Here is an 18,103-nt window from a genome sequence, read left to right as displayed (position 1 = left end):
TGACCCTCGCTTGTTCTGGGAACCTCCACTCTGCTCGTTCCTGTGTCCTCTGCTCCAGTAGCGGTACAATCACTGGGGAAGCCAAGCCAGGAAAAAAATGGCATATCACAACCTATGTGTTGTGATAATATCGTTGTTTGCTCTATAACCTGTTAGTTCCTATGCCTTGAGACTGTCATATACTGTATATAGGCTGAAGGGAGAGACAATAAGAAGACACGGTGGCAGAATATTTTCAACCACACCTTTGATTCATCACAAAACTGGAAAGCAACATCTGTCCGGTAGAGTCCACAAAGGATATTGCATGTAACAAACAGTTAAATGACCTACAGCATGGTCAATCAAGTTAATGTTTCCGTCATTTTCAGACTACTAAACTATTGTTTTATAACACTAGAGAGTTACAGCAAGTCACAAAAAAATCAGGAGCTACCACTATTCCAGCACCATTTCAACTAAAATATTGAAACTATTTAAATATTTAAAGTGTATTCCAATCAACGTAAGCTATATATATCATGTAGCTGTCCATGATACTGATTAATTTCTCTCTGTGTGTGTCCATAATTATAATTTAAAAAAAAACATGTTGACTCACCCTACTTGTAGAGAAATGCCAATGCCATCCTTTCTTTCATTTTGCCGAAACGGTCTATGACCATCATACAGTACACGCTTTTAGGTTTTGTCTTAGGCTAGCTAGTCAGGTAGCCTAACTTCCTTTCATGGGCAACGATGAGCCAGCTAGTTAACGTTAGCCTACTACATAGTTACATGTTCAACTTCCGTCCTCTCAGGCCAGGGGCACAATGTATGAATTTATGGTTGGATCATAATTGCTGTTTATAATCATTGTCTAGTATAGAGAATTAATTAAATCCACAAGTCCAAATCCCTATCTCCATCCATGGCTAATTTAGGAAAGGGCCAATTTTAGCTAGCTAGCCACCAGAGGACAATACAATGAGATGCAACATCTCAAAAAAACAAATTGGTGTGCCAGGGCCATTCACAGTTGAGCTCACTCAGTTCAGCTCAATGTTAATTGGCTATTAATTGGAAAAGTATGAAGCACAGAGAGTCTAGAGATACATAATTGTTAATATTTTCTTGGTCAATTATTTTGTGAAACCTGTCTTCCCTTGGCAACCATGAATACACGCCACTGCTAGGCTCCCATACATCTCTCATATGGCTTGCTTCTGTCCCTTGGGTCAAAACTAGTGTTGCAAAATTCCAGGAACTTTCCCCGGTTTTCCAGAAATCCTGGTTGGAAGATTCTGTATTTCCTGCTCATACCTTCCTTATTCCAGGTATCCTCCAACTGGGATTTGGGAAAACCAGGAAATGTATAGAATTTTGCAACCCTAGTCAAAACAAACGCTGGATCACTTGTTATTATGTATCAATTATTAATCAGGCATGCCAATGGAAAATACAAACTCATTAGGGCTTTTAAATTAAAAGGCCTCTGCTGTTTTGACTTGGAGTGGGTATAGGCTCAGGATGTAATGATCCTCTCTTGTTGCCAGGCTGTTAAACCAGGCTGAGCGCAGACAGCAGCATGGTTATGGGACCTTCCTCATGCATATTTGACTAGAGAAGGCTTTAAGCCGGGGCACCTGCCTCACACCTGTTGCCCATCCACAAGGAGAGTGCCCTCGCCCCTGTGGACAAGCTACTTAAGTGGAGACTGGCCATGCAGTAGGCACCTTTCACCGCCGTTCCGTCTCACCAGGCTGGAATGGAGCAGTTAATGGAGGGGTGTCATTTGAGGGAAGTAAAGAAGGGAGTGTATGAATGGAGGGCATTTGCTGGTTTTGTTCCAGTGAGGTATCTTTAACCAGTTATATCGTACTCCAGAATAAGGCCTAAACTGATGATAAACCACAGAGTTAATAATTGAGGTGTTTGAAGTGTTGGTGGCTCTACCTTTGATGTCTTTGGTGTTGACTGGGATGTGTCTGTGTGGGTGTAGGTTACTAATTTCCATCTCTCTCTGCTATGTTAAATGTTTTGTTTGTCACAGGGCTGGCACTAGCCATTTGGGGCCCCTAAGTGAGATTTGGTTGAGGGCCCCCCTCTTGACGGCGGAGAGAGAATTCAAGTTTCGAAGTTAATTTCTTACAATACTACACATTTTGCCATGGTTTAGAGAAAATGTGGCAGTTTTAAAGCTTGTTTTCTGCTGTTCTACACATTTTGCCATGGGGCGGAGAGAACTTTTAGCAATTTTATGTTGCTTATGCCTGGAGCTGGACCTGGTGTGACAGTGCCACACCTGACCTGAGTCTGTCTGGTTCAGTCATGATCTATCAAGCCAGCTCAATGTTGTGTGAATGTAGATACACTTATTAATATTATTTTCACACTTGAGCAAATCTAGAAGCCTGGTGAAAAGCCCTCCTTCCCGGGTACAGTGCACTCTGGTTGATGAACAGGACCTTTAGGACATTAATCTGCATTGACAACCTTCTGATCTCTGTAATCTCGTCTGAGTAGCAGTCAGCAAACTAGTGTGATTGTGTATGTTATTGTCAGGGCCACATAGGACCTAGACAGGGGTTCTCCAGTTTTTACCACTCACTGCTTCAGACCAACAGCTGGCTGCAGCTGCTCTCCAGTTGCACCACATGCTTGAGTGAGTTACGTGACCGGCTGCACAGCCAACACTCACTACGAAGCTTCGCACATGGTCCCCCCTCAGCACAGAAGACTGCAGATGTTTTGTTCAGCACTGGTTGCCTCTTCACCCCTTCAGTCCTGCAGCCTGTATCAGATAATGTGTAATTAATTCATGTATCAGTTTTAGAACTTATGGCCTGAATGCTGGGCTTCAGCGGTAACCTCCATGTAACTGAATACCACATATACTGTAATGTACTCTGCTGTATGATCAAATACATTTTTAGTACACACAATATCCCTCAGGGTGTTAAAAATGCGTATAAATATTGGGGAAACTGTACAGCTGAGCATTCAACACCATCGTGCCCACAAAGCTCATCACTAGGGGACCCTGGGAATAAACACCTCCCTCTGCAACTGGATCCTGGACTTCCTGACGGACCGTCTCCAGGTGGTAAGGGTATGCAGCAACACATCTGCCACGCTGATCCTCAACACTGGGGCCCCTCAGGGGTGCGTGCTTAGTCCCCTCCTGTACTCCCTGTTCATCCACGACTGTGTGGCCAAACATGACTCCAACACCATCAAGTTTTCTGACGACACAAGTGGTAGGCCTGATCACCAACAACGATGAGACAGTCTATAGGGAGGAGGTCAGAGACTGCCAGGACAAAGCCACTCAATGTGAGCAAGACAAAGGAGCTGATTGTGGACTATAGGAAAAGGCGGGCTGTACAGGCCTCCATTAACATCGACGAGGCTGCAGTGGAGCGGGTCAATACTTTCAAGTTCCATGGTGTCCACATCACCAACTAACTATCATGGTCCAAAAACACCAAGACAGTCGTGAAGAGGCCACGACAACACCTTTTCCCCCTCAGGAGACTGAAAATATTTGGCATGGGTCCCCAGATCCTCAAAAAGTTATACAGCAGCACCATTGAGAGCATCCTGACCAGTTGCATCACGGCCTGGTATGGCAACTGCTCGGCATCTGACCATAAGGCGCTATAGAGGGTATTGCGAATGGCCCAGAACATCACTGGGGGGCGAAGCTTCCTGCCGTCCAGGACCTATATACTAGATGGTGTCAGAGGAAGGCCCCAGAAAAATTCTAAGACTCCAGTCACCCAAGTCCAAGTCATAGACTGTTCTCTCTGCTAATGCACGGCAAGCGGTACCGGAGCACCAAGTCTAGGACCAACATGCTCCTTAACAGCTTCTACCCCCAAGCCGTAAGACTGCTGAACAATTCAACAAATGGCCACCCGGACTATATACATTGACCCCCCCCACCTCCCTTTGTTTTTACACTGCTGCTACTCGCTGTTTATTATCAATGCATAGTCACTTTACCCCTACCTACATGTACAAATTTACCTCGACTAACCTGTACCACCGCACATTGACTTGGTACAGGTACCCCCTGTATATAGCCTCGTTATTGTTATTTAATTGTGTTATTTATTTTAGTTAGTTTATTTAGTAAATAAATATTTTCTTCACTCTATTTCTTGAACTGCATTGTTGGTTATGGGGCTTGTAAGTAAGAATTTCACGGTAAGGGCTACACCTGTTCTTTCAGCGCATGGGACATAACATTTTATTTGAAATGGGAATTATTTTAGTGTCGGTATAAGCATTATACAACACCTAGATGTGCTGTCCTGCCTGTGACATACATACCAGCCGTGAGGTGAGTCAGTGACCATCTCCCATTTTCAACACCTGTTCTTCCACAACATTCTGTAATAAGCTAGACTTTGATATAAACCCTGTTCTCTCCCTTGAGTGTCTGTGCTGCTGTGTTGGGGGTGGGTGGGCAGTCTTCATTTTACAGCTCATTACAGTTTCTCTGGCCTCTGGGATAGTTTCACAGTCCTGTTCCAAACAGTGGTCCCTGCCTTGTCACTGAGCTGCTGAAGCACTGTTGGGATCCCTGTGAGTGAAGACAACATATGGACATTGCCCTCCCTTCCTGTTTCAAGGGAATGTTGTTCTGGCTGGGTGGACTCCTGGGAAAAAGAGTGCTACCTTTGACCTATGGGATCACTCATTTACTCTGGGCCCAGGGAGAAGATGATGGAATCTGCAGGAAGGGATGCAGCCAACCAGCTGTCACTATGAACTCCCTTCCAGTGTTTCCTTGGCCATTCTCAGGGAGGAAGGCAGGCCCTTTTGAGGGCAGAGCAACAGTGCCAAAGCATTTGCCTGACGATCTGTGTTAGCCATCTCTATAGCTGTCTTCTATTGTAGGCTTTTGGTACAAACTGTGAAGCCATGATGGGGTAGAAATAACGACAAGATGTATGGGTGTGCTGTTTATTGGTGTACATATAGTGTGTTTCTCAAGTTTGTTTCTTGCCTGTATTTATGCAATAATTTATGTGGCAGCGAGTTGAGGTTTGTGTTTTCCAAAACAACCTGACTTTTGTTTGGGGTGCATTATTCTTCTCGCTCTCTGTCTGCCCTCTCACTTAACAGTCCCCTGAATGGGCAGCTGTAGGTTTGACGTCACATCCCAGACCTGTATCTGTCTGTGCAGTAATTCAAGTAGCCAGTATTTACAGACATCAACCAACATCCTACCACTTCTGATATGTCTGTCTGTCATTGGGCTGGGTGTGGGCAGAAACCTGAGCCGTTTACAATACTAAGTCCTGGAGAGACACAGTCCTCCAAACCATCCACTGACAGGGAATAGGGTATTATCACCCCTGACACTGATCTGTTTGCTATGAGTTATCTGTTGCTGAGGTATAATATACAGAAAGGTATTACAGGTTCAATTAAAACACTTTTTAAATAGTTGGAATATTCAGTTTAACATTGTAGAGACACAGGAGCTGAGTGCTTCTTTGATTATAGGTGTATACCATGGGGTGATCTTTGATCATGAGATGAAATGGAACAAACAGAAGTGTTAACTTCCAGAAGGCACTTTCATGTAGTGGAACATTTTCCACTGAGCATATTGGAATGAATTACATGTTTCCCCTATTTTAATGTATCTATAATGCCCCTAAACCCCTGACTATTTTATTTCTCCCAGGTTTGGCTACTTAAACGTTTGTGAGAGGTGATGAGTGATAGGCCTATAGATGGGCAGGATCGAGTGGTGTACATAAATCTCTGGTTTGACACATGCTAGTTGATCTGGACAAATGATCACGTATCTGAGGCTACTGCAGGATGTTTTCCAACATAATAAACAGTTTAAACTACAGTAGGCTACCAGTAGAGCTGGTCAGGGGCACACTTAGTGATTTTGGGGGCCCAGGCAGATGCCACTTGGAAACTACAACTCCCTACTATCGCACAGTTTGGGCATGATCTGATTTCTGTCTATAGAAACTGCAGCACAATATGCACATTGAGATCAAAGAAGAAGAAAAAAGACATTGGGCAATTTTTTTGTTTCAAAAACAAAAAAATAACTAACATTTTGGTTATTCGCTCAGCACTACTGTAAACATGTATTACCTTTTAATGTGCCATAAATAACTTCAAAAAGTAGGTTCCCTTCACATGTTCATCCAAAATAGTTCCAGCATCCGAACAGTGCACCTTGCACTCACCAACTATCTCACCGGAGAAAGCATCCGAGTGAGCAAAACAACGCCTCTCTGTCTAACTATATGTAGCCCATGTATCTGATGCCGCATGGCCAAAAAGAGTATAACATGCCTTAATCTTTTTGGCCAGGCAGCATCAGATACATGGGCTACACATACTGTATCAGCAGCACCTGTCTTTTTACTAAAAAATGCATATTGTATTCCCAAGAGCCTAAGTGCCTGGGGCTGGGTTTTTACTAAGCTAGCATATGGAATTGTTTTAAGATGGTCATACCAAGGATCATTTAGCTATTTGATTTGGAATTTTAGGACCACTGTAGGTATAAAATATAATTACAAATTAAATATTTGATAACATTGAATTTGGCCTTACTGCTATTAGCCCATAGAAACTCATTGAATAACAGATTCATACATGGGAAAACAGATTGTCAAAAATGTAATCAAAAGGATGTATGTTTGGAAATGCCCTATTCACTATCATTCATTTTTTGGCCCAGTATCTGGTTACATTCAGACGAGTTCCATAACACTTGTGGAGGTTGTAGAGCAAAACGGAGAAGACAATCGTGTTCAAGAGAGTCTCATCTTAGTGGGGTCATATTAGTGTAGCCCAAACTGCTCGACGCTACAGACGTTTTCCTGAGAAGACCGATTTTCTGGATGTCTCCTGGTCTGACAAACAGCTGTAGCTCGGCCATCTTCCATCGCAGATACAAGGCCCACATTGGTGGATGCGGTGGATGGAGACTCAGCCCATGCCAAGAAAACAGATGCAGTATCTCTAGCTTAAGCAGATTTGAATGGTAATTAGTTTTTTGTTCACTATGCCTCGGCATGAAAGGTCCTCAAGCGGCGTAGAAAGAAATATATTCAATTTTTGTATTACATTTTTTAAATCCCAGCTCATGAGGCCCCTTGATTATGTGAGGCCTGAGGCAATTGCTTCTTCTGCCTAATGGTAAAGTCTGCCAGTGGGGCTAGTATGTGGTATGATTCATCCAGAATTAAGGCACATACCATTATCTTTCATGTGGATGGTAAAACAGGCTTCTGTGTGTCAGTGACATAATTAGGCTACTTAGGGAATAACAAAGTGTATTTTCCAGGCTGTGTCTGGTATGCCATGTGAGGTATTAGAAAAACATGTAGCTCAGCAGGGACAGAAACACTTGGCTGGAAAGTAGAGTAAACAAGCAAACGAAAACACACAAACATACAGTGCATTCGGAAAGTATTCAGACCCCTTGACCCCTCCACATGTTACGTTACAGCCTTATTCTAAAATGTATTAAATTATTTTTTCCCTCATCAATCTTAACACAATACCCCATAATGACAAAGCAAAAACAGGTTTTTAGAAATGTTTGCTAATTTATTCAGAATAAAACATGTAAATATCACATTTACATAAGTATTCAGACAATTTACTCAGTACTTTGTTGAAGCACCTTTGTCAGTGATTACAGCCTTGCGTCTTCTTGGGTATGACACTACAAGCTTGGCACACCTATATTTGCAGAGTTTCTCCCGTTCTTCTCTGCAGATCCTCTCAAGCTCTGTCAGGTTGGATGGGGAGCGTTATTGCAGAGCTATTTTCAGGTCTCTCCAGAGATGTTCGATCGGGTTCAAGTCCGGGCTCTGGCTGGGTCACTCAAGGACATTCAGAGACTTGTCCCGAAGCCACTCCTGCTTTGTCTTGGCTGTGTGCTTAGGGCCACTGTCCTGTTGGAAGGTGAACCTTCGGCCCAGTCTGAGGTCCTGAACGCTCTGGAGCAGGTTTTCATCAAGGATCGCTCTGTACTTTGCCTTGTTCATCTTTGTCTCGATCCTGACTAGTCTCCCAGTCTCTGCCACTGAAAAACATCCCCACAGCATGATGCTGCCACCACCATGCTTCACCGTAGGGATGGTGCCAGGTTTCCTCCAGGCGTGATGCTTGGCATTCAGGCCAAAGAGTTCAATCTTGGTTGCAAACTCCAAGTGGGCTGTCATGTGCCTTTTACCGAGGAGTGGCTTCCGTCTAGCCACTCTACCATCAAGCCCTGATTGGTGGAGGGCTGCAGAGATGTCTGTCCTTCTGGAAGGTTCTCCCATCTCCACAGAGGAACTCTGGAGCTCTGTCAGAGTGACCATCGGGTTCCTGGTCAGCTCCCTGACCAAGGCCCTTCTCCCCCGATTGCTCAGTTTGACCGGGCGGCCAGCTCTAATCCTAGTAAAAATTCCCTGTCTTAGGTCAGTTAGGATCACCACTTTATTTTAAGAATGGAAATGTCAGAATAATAGTAGAGAGAATTATGTATTTCAGCTTCTATTTCTTTCATCACGTTCCTGTGGGTCAAAAGTTTACATGCACTCAATTAGTATTTGGTAGCATTGCCTTTAAATAGTTTAACTTGGGTCAAACGTTTCGAGTTACACCAGAGCTGGTGTAACTGAGTCAGGTTTGTAGGCCTCCTTGCTCGCACACACTTTTTCAGTTCTGCCCACACATTTTCTATGGGATTGGGGTCAGGGCTTTTTGATGGCCACTCCAATACCTTGACTTTGTTCTCCTTAAGTCATTTTTTAAAATTTTGTAAAAAGGTTTTTACCCCTTTTTCTCCCAAATTTCGTGGTATCCAATTGTTTTAGTAGCTATTATCTTGTCTCATCGCTACAACTCCCGTACGGGCTCGGGAGAGACAAAGGTTGAAAGTCATGCGTCCTCCGATACACAACCCAACCAAGCCACACTGCTTCTTAACACAGCGCCATCCAACCCAGAAGCCAGCCGCACCAATGTGTCAGAGGAAACACTGTGCACCTGGCAACCTTGGTTAGCGCGCACTGCGCCCGGCCCGCCACAGGAGTCGCTGGTGCACGATGAGACAAGGATTTCCCTACCGACCAAACCCTCCCTAACCCGGACGACGCTATGCCAATTGTACGTTGCCAGACGGACCTACCGGTCGCGGCCGGTTACGACAGAGCCTGGGCGCGAACCCAGAGTCTCTGGTGGCACAGCTGGCGCTGCAGTACAGCGCCCTTAACCACTGCGCCACCCGGGAGGCGTCCTTAAGCCATTTTGCCACAACTTTGGAAGTATGATTGGGGTCATTGTCCTTTTGGAAGACCCATTTGCGACCAAGCATTAACTCCCTGACTGATGTCTTGAGATGTTGCTTCAATATATCCACACAATTTTTCTTCTTCATGATGCCATCTATTTTGTAAAGTGCACCAGTCCCTCCTGCAGCAAAGCACCCCCACAACATGACGCTGCCACCCGTGTGCTTCATGGTTGGGATGGTGTTCTTCGGCTTGCAAGCCTCCCCCTTTTCCTCCAAACATAACAATGGTCATTATGGCCAAACAGTTCTATTTTCGTTTCATCAGACCAGAGGACATTTCTCCAAAAAGTACAATATTTGTCCCCATGTGCATTTGCAAACCGTAGTCTGGATTTTTATGGAGGTTTTGGAGCAGTGGCTTCTTCCTTGCTGAGCGGCCTTTCAGGTTATGTCGATATAGGACTCGATTTACTGTGGATATAGATACTTTTGTACCGGTTTCCTCCAACATCTTCACAAGATCCTTTGCTGCTGTTCTGAGATTGGTGCGAAAGGTGCAAATCAAAGTACGTTCATTCTCTAGGAGAAATAACGCATCTCCTTCCTGAGCGGTATGACGGCTACGTGGTCCCATGGTGTTTATACTTGCGAACTATTGTTTGTACAGATGAGCGTGGTACCTTCAGGCGTTTGGAAATTGCTCCCAAGGATGAACCAGACTTGTGGAGGTCTACAACTTTTTTCTGAGGTCTTGGCTGATTTCTTTTGATTTTCCCATAATGTCAGGCAAAGAGGCACTGAGTTTGAAGGTAGGCCTTGAAATACATCCACAGATACACCTCCAATTGACTCAAATGATGTCAATTAGCCTATCACAAGCTTCTAAAACCATGGCATAATTTTCTGTAATTTTCCAAGCTGTTTAAAGGCACTGTCAACTTAGTGTATGTAAACTTCTGACCCACTGGACTTGTGATACAGTGAATTATAAGTGAAATAATCTGTCTGTAAACAATTGTTGAAAAAACGAGTTTTAATGACTCCAACCTAAGTGTATGTAAACTTCCGACTTCAACTGTAAATAAGGTATTTCTGGTTTTGCTTTTTTATTAATTTGCAAAAATATCTAAAAACCTGTTTTCGCTTTCATTATGGGGTATTGTGTAGATTGATGAGGAAATAAATTAATTTAATACATTTTAGAATAAGGCTGTAACATAACAAATTGTGGAAAAGGGGAAGAGGTCTGAATACTTTCCGAATGCACTGTATTTCAAGATGTCACAGAAGGATGGGGAAATTGGAGAACACATAGTTGATCTCTAAGAGGGACGAGCCCTTATTCAACAATACTGTGTCATGTCTGTTGGAACAATTGAAAAACCAATGAAGCTCTTGTATTTCTTTGATGATTTTCATTCATATAAAATAAATTAAATGTTTGAAAAGTTCATTAATCTTTGGCCATTTAGTGAGCTTGGATCCAAATACATCCAACAGCAGTCTGATTTTCATTCTCAGGACACCCTTCATCCAGTTTGTCTCAGAGAAAGAAGTGACCAAACAGAAATGATCTGCCGTGGTGTGGCTGAGGCCGGGTGGCCGAAGGGGGCGGTCCCCCCAAGCAGCCCACTGTGGTGAGAGAGAGGCGCCATAGACAGGGGCTGGAGACCCACTGAGAGGAGAGAAAACATTCAGTGGCCCTGTCTGACACCAGGGGTCAGGGGTTCAGCCCCAGCCACTGTAGGCAGCTTAGAAGGCAGGGCCCTCTCCGTGCTCACTCTGCTCCCCCCAGCGCCATCATTTTGAAGCCGGAGCAGCTGGCAGGTGTCAGGAGTTACAAAGGGCCATCTGTGCAGGGAGAACTGTCCCAACCATCCCCTCGCTCGCTACTTCATTAAACTTTCCACTTCATAAACCCAACCGGGCCAGCTCGCTGTCGCTGGCCAGCATGTGGGCCACGCTCCCAAACTTTTTTTTCCCAGCACTCACTCGGTCAGTCCACATTGCCAACCATACACAAGGGACAAGCCCCCTTTTATTTATTTTTTCATCCTCAACTTTTGGCCGGTGGGAAGAAAAAATTCAACAAAACAACTTTTATTGGCAGGCTTGAGAGATGGAATTTCAAGATACATTTTTTATAAATAATTTACCACAGTTTTTGATATTGTGAAGAACACATGATGGGAAATGGAATGTACTGAAGTGATGTAAAGTATAAAAAATACGTTATTCAATTATACCAACGCAAATATAATAACATTTCCATTAAAAAAAACTAAAATTTTCCCACCAGAGGTTATTTTCCATCAAAACTGACTTGTTGCAGATAAAAGGATGTGCTTGATGATGTATTGCACAATAAACACTTTTGTGCTGAAATTCTCATGTACCGAATAAAAAACATTTGATGTGTTTCCATTGCGGAGGGGATGGCTGCCGTTTTACAGGCTCCTGACCAATTGTGCTATTTTTTGCTCTGTTTTTTACATTTTTTTGTACGTAATGTTTCTTATGACTGAAAGAAAAAAGCTTGAGCTGGCGCACACCCAGAGAAAATTATTTAGTGTAGAGGTGCTGACTTATGGTGAATAAACTGTAAGCTATAAAAACAGTCGCACACTCCATATGTATATCCTCCCAGTCATTTATTGGTTAAAAACCACCAATGTTTCGGCATCACTGTGCCTTCTTCAGGGTTATGTCATAAATGCTTGAACCAGGTTATGTAGACAAACTGTGCAATTAGTGCAACCAATGACAATAGTGAGGGGTTTGTCGTAATTGCTAGGTTGATCAGAATGAATTGAGCGAAACTGTTGAAAGACAATAGCCTACAGCATATTGAATATATTATGCCATTGTTATCAGTAGCATTAGCATAACATTAGCATCAACATTCATTGTTTAATTTAATTTCCCCTATATATTTAAATATTTCCAATTTCATTAAATGTTTTTGTTCCATGTAATCTTTTGGTTCAACCATAATGCATAATAAGCATCATCAACATCAACAGGGGGAACAATATTGGGTGTACGCTGATAAGCTGTAGAAATAATATTGTGTGTAGGCTGATAAACTGTAGAAAGAATACATTAGTTTATAATACCTGTTCACAGAAATTATCATTTGTTATATTATAATTTGTCAATATTCAGACCACTAGGGGTCAGTGTTTTTAAATAGGATGTCCAGTAGGCCTCCCCCTGTAGTAGTAGGAGCTCGATGTTAACGCCTCTCCTTGGTAGAGCAACATGCTCAATTTCTGTGTATTTATTTGAGGGAGGAGATGGAATGGTTCGCTTCAACAAAGTGAGCTGCTACTGCATAGTCCGTGTTCTTACACCTGATTGAACTGCGGTGTGCAGCTATGTGTTGTTTTAATTGTATTTTTGTTTGTCCTATGTAGGCTTTCCCTCATGTACAGGTGATGAGATAGATTACTGCCTTTGTCTTGCATGGGATGATACCCCTAACAGGGATTTTTCGACCTGTATGTGGGTTTCTGAAGAAGGATGCTTTTGTAGTGTTATTACACTGTGCGCATGAGCCACATTTGTAGTTCCCATTTGGAATGGGTGTCAAGAGAGTCTGAGTGGGCTCAGGGGGCATGTCAGATCTCACTAAGCTATCCCCGATATTAAATCCACGCTTATAGACCACCAGTGGGGGTTGCTTGAAAAGGTGTGCAATTTATTTGTCTGATTGCAGAATATGCCAGTGCTTTTTCAGGATTGCTTTCATTTTCTCTGAACACTTGGTGTACTTAGTGCAGAACACTGTTGTGTTTTCTTCTTTGGTTTAGTTTTTTAGCAATTCCTCTGTTGGTTTTTGAGATATTTTCATCATTGCAGCATTAAGAGTTTTGTCCTTGTAGCCTTTCATTTTGAATTTCTGTCATTTTCTTATTATTTAAAAAATATATATATATACCGTGGGGAGAACAAGTATTTGATACACTGCTGATTTTGCAGGTTTTCCTACTTACAAAGCATGTAGAGGACTGTCATTTTTATCATAGGTACACTTCAACTGTGAGAGACGGAATCTAAAACAAAAATCCAGAAAATCACATTGTATGATTTTTAAGTAATTAATTAGCATTTTATTGTATGACATAAGTATTTTCATACATCAGAAAAGCAGAACTTAATATTTGATACAGAAACCTTTGAGATCATACGTTTGCTGTAGTTCTTGACCAGGTTTGCACAAACTGCAGCAAGGATTTTGGCCCACTCCTCCATACAGACCTTCTCCAGATCCTTCAGGTTTCAGTGCTGTCGCTGGGCAATACGGACTTTCAGCTCCCTCCAAAGATTTTCTATTGGGTTCAGTTCTGGAGACTGGCTAGGCCACTCCAGGACCTTGAGATACTTCTTACGGATCCACTCCTTAGTTGCCCTGGCTGTGTGTTTCGGGCCGTTGTCATGCTGAAAGACCCAGCCACAACCCATCTCCAATGCTCTTACTGAGGGAAGGAGGTTGTTGGCCAAGATATCGCGATACATGGCCCCATCCATCCTCCCCTCAAAACGGTGCAGTCGTCCTGTCCCCTTTGCAGAAAAGCATCCCCAAAGAATGATGTTTCCACCTCCATGCTTCACGGTTGGGATGGTGTTCTTGGGGTTGTACTCATCCTTCTTCTTCCTCCAAACACGGCGAGTGGAGTTTAGACCAAAAAGCTCTATTTTTGTCTCATCAGACCACATGACCTTCTCCCATTCCTCCTCTGGATCATCCAGATGGTCATTGGCAAACTTCAGACGGGCCTGGACATGCGCTGGCTTGAGCAGGGGGACCTTGCATGCGCTGCAGGATTTTAATCCATGACAGCATAGTGTGTTACTAATGGTTTTCTTTGAGACTGTGGTCCCAGCTCTCTTCAGGTCATTGACCAGGTCCTGCCGTGTAGATCTGGGCTGATCCCTCACCTTCCTCATGATCATTGATGCCCCACAAGGTGAGATCTTGCATGGAGCCCCAGACCGAGAGTGATTGACCATCATCTTGAACTTCTTCCATTTTCTAATAATTGCACCAACAGTTGTTGCCTTCTCACCAAGCTGCTTGCCTATTGTCCTGTAGCCCATCCCAGCCTTGTTTAGGTCTACAATTTTATCCCTGATGTCTTTATACAGCTCTCTGGTCTTGGCCATTGTGGAGAGGTTGGAGTCTGTTTGATTGAGTGTGTGGACAGGTGTCTTTTATACAGGTAATGTGTTCAAACAGGTGCAGTTAATACAGGTACTGAGTGGAGAACAGGAGGGCTTCTTAAAGAAAAACTAACAGGTCTGTGAGAGCCGGATTTCTTACTGGTTGGTAGGTGATCAAATACTTATGTCATGCAATAAAATGCAAATGAATTACTTAGAAATCATACAATGTGATTTTCTGGATTTTTATTTTAGATTCCGTCTCTCACAGTTGAAGTGTACCTATGATAAAAAATTACCGACCTCTACATGCTTTGTAAGTAGGAAAACCTGCAAAATCGGCAGTGTATCAAATATTTGTTCTCCCCACTGTATATATTTCTTTATTGAATATCCAATACATACAATATACTTGCAGTGAAGCCGCTCAACAACTACACCACACCAGTCATCCAACAGACTCCCATTCAGAGAAAAGCATCCAGGGTCAACGCCCTGCTCAAGGGCACGTCGGCAGATCTCCCACAAGGCCAAAGACAGGGACCCGAACCCTCCAACATTCCCCCACAACTCCCCAAGAGCTGTCCCGTAACCATCCGGGACCCCTCCCACAGCCCCCAAGAAAAAAATACAAAAATAGTAAAAAATGTAAATAATTCCTTTCCCCACCCCCAAGAACCCCTCCAATGCACCAAAAACAAAAAATTAACTAAAGAGAAAAAAGAAAAGGAAAACAGAAAACAGCAATGCAAAAAAACAAAGGAACTAAAATCATAACAGCAAGGCCAACTGTATATGTTTGAGTGCATGTCTGGTACTATTTACATGTGTGTGTGTGTCTGTGTATGTGTGCATTTGAATGAGAGTGTGTGTATATGTATGTGTACAAACACGTGCACGGCATCAGCCTCGGGCAAACTGGCATTAGCTGTAAAAACACTGCCCCTCATTGTCATTCAAACATACTTTTTATTATGTTTTATTTTTACTTAATTTTTATAGTTTTATATTTGACCATTCTATCCCCCTGCCCAGCAACTCCACTCCCACTTGTCTCCAATTCCACATCCCAACCCCCAGACCATCCCACCTATCTCTGCTGGCCACCCTCTTTGGATTTCTATGCAACATATATCTTTCAACTATGCTGTGATGTTTAACGTGCAATTTCAATCTATGAATAGAATCCACAGATTGCGAGTTGAATATAAATCGTTTTACTAAGAGTATTAGTTTATATTAGTAATTGACTGACCTGGTCTCTCCAGATCTCCCATCAGTACTATTTCTAGGGTCAATTTTAGATCAATGTTATGCATTTTCAGCCATTCCTGAACCTGAGATCAGAAACAGGCGACCTTAGGGCAATACCAGAATAAATGGTCTATTGATTCTGTATCCTCACAACAAAATCTGCTGAGCTTCGATGATTTTATGCCCCAAATATTCAACATTTTCTTGGTGGCAAGAATTCTATATAATAATTTTAGCTGAAAAGCACGAAGTCTTGCATCGTTTTATATATCAACTCATACACCCTGTACCATGGAACCTGTACATCAAAAATCTGTAATGATGGGGCGGTGAGTCCGAAGCAGGTGAAACATTTTAGTAACACAACAAAACCAACAACACTAATATAAGGCAGAACGCCAATACACAAGAACAATACCAACTGGTGAGTGAACATGGGAGAGTGACATATAAAGGGGAGGAGATGATGATGGTAATGGAGTCCAGGTGTGAATCATAATGATTAACAGGTGTGCGTAATGATGAATCCGGGACCGGTGGTTGGTACTCTGGCGAAGTCGTACGCGGGAGAGGAGGAGCAGACATGACAAAATCTCTTCTCAACTATTTTCCAATCTGTATGGCACAGTTGTCAACATCCTGGTCCTCAAATCTAACTGGTATACTTTCCTATTTATGCTATTTTTATTCCTCCGACAGTTTTGATCCTTTATATTGGACAGACAGATCAGTTCCCTAACTCCTCCCACTGCCACCTGCCTCCTCCATTTTTGGGGTAATCCTGTAATCAATCGGTTGTACTCTTGAGCAGACCTTCCCGTACAATTCTGATAACTCCATTAACAACATAACTCTACCATTCCAATTTACAATGTCATTTAAGAACAAAATATCCTTTTCAAACATCTTTCCCATAAATACAGGTATTTTATCAACCAGCACATTTGAGTTCAGCCATAATATTTGTTGTAATTTTTGTTCTATCTTTTTAGGGAGATGAAATTGAAATTGTATCCAGCTCTGCAAAGCTTGTTTGAAAAAGAGAGATACTTTGAAAAAACTATCATTTTCAATTGATCGAAAATGAGACACAAAGGCAAAAAGGCCATTTTTAAACAACGGATGAGCTTTTCTTAGTAATCTACTTGAGAACCATTTAGGGTTCAAGTAAAACTTTTGAATAAGTGAAGCTTTTAGAGAGAGGTTTAGTGCTTTTATATTTAATAATCTCATCCCACCCAATTCATATTCGTTATATAGATAAGCACGCTTTATTTTGTCTGGTTTAGTGTCCCAGATAAAGCAAAAAAATTTGCTCATATGATTAGAAAAACAAATCATCAGGGGTAGGCAGCCCCATAAGAAAGTGAGTAAACTGAGATATGACTAAGGAGTTTGTCACGACTTCCGCCGAAGTCGGTCCCTCTCCTTGTTCTGGCGGCGTTTGGCGGTCGACGTCACCGGCTTTCTAGCCACCGCCAATCCACTTTTCATTTTCCATTTGTTCTGTCTTTGTCTTATCACACCTGGCTTCACTTATTCAATTACTTGTTTATTATTTAACCCCCTGTTCTACATGTTGTATTTGTGAGTGATTGTTTGTTGTATTGTGGTCCATATTGTGTGGCTGTGTATATTACGTGTTATGTTTGAAATTTTGAGTAAAGTATTTTATTACTCATATCTGCTGTCCTGCACGTGACTCATCTCACCTGCTACACACAGACACCTTTACAGTGTTAATCAGGGCAATTTTTCCATAATTAGACAGGTATTTACCTCTCCATGGTTGCAGGATCTTTTTATTTTTTATTTTTTTATTTCACCTAACAAGGTAGGCTAGTTGAGAACATGTTCTCATTTACAACTGCAACCTGGCCAAGATAAAGCAAAGCAGTGCGACACAAACATCAACACAGAGTTACACATGGAATAAACAAACATACAGTCAATAATACAATAGAGAAAAAGTATATATACAGTGTGTGCAAATAAGGTAAGATAAGGGAGGTAGGCAATAAATAGGCCATAGTGGCGAAATAATTACAACTTAGCAATTAAACACTGGAGAGATAGATGTGAAAAAGATGAATGTGGAAGTAGAGATACTGGGGATCAAAGGAGCAGAAAAATAAATAATAAATAACAGTATGGGGATGAGGTAGTTGGATGGGTTATATCCGGATGGGTTATATCCAGATGGGCTATGTACAGTTGCAGTGATCTGTGAGCTGCTCTAACAGCTGGTGCTTAAAGCTAGTGAAGGAGACATGGGTCTGCAGCTTCAGTGATTTTTGCAATTCGTTCCAGTCATTGGCAGCAGAGAACTGTAAGGAAAGGCAGCCAAAGGAGGAATTGGCTTTGAGGGTTACCAGTGAAATATACAGTGGGGCAAAAAAGTATTTAGTCAGCCACCAATTGTGC

Source organism: Oncorhynchus tshawytscha, linkage group LG25 (assembly GCF_018296145.1).
Source record: "Oncorhynchus tshawytscha isolate Ot180627B linkage group LG25, Otsh_v2.0, whole genome shotgun sequence".
Lineage (NCBI taxonomy): Eukaryota > Metazoa > Chordata > Actinopteri > Salmoniformes > Salmonidae > Oncorhynchus > Oncorhynchus tshawytscha.
The sequence above is the reverse complement of the archived record's forward strand: the minus strand, read 5'-3'. Positions refer to the sequence as shown.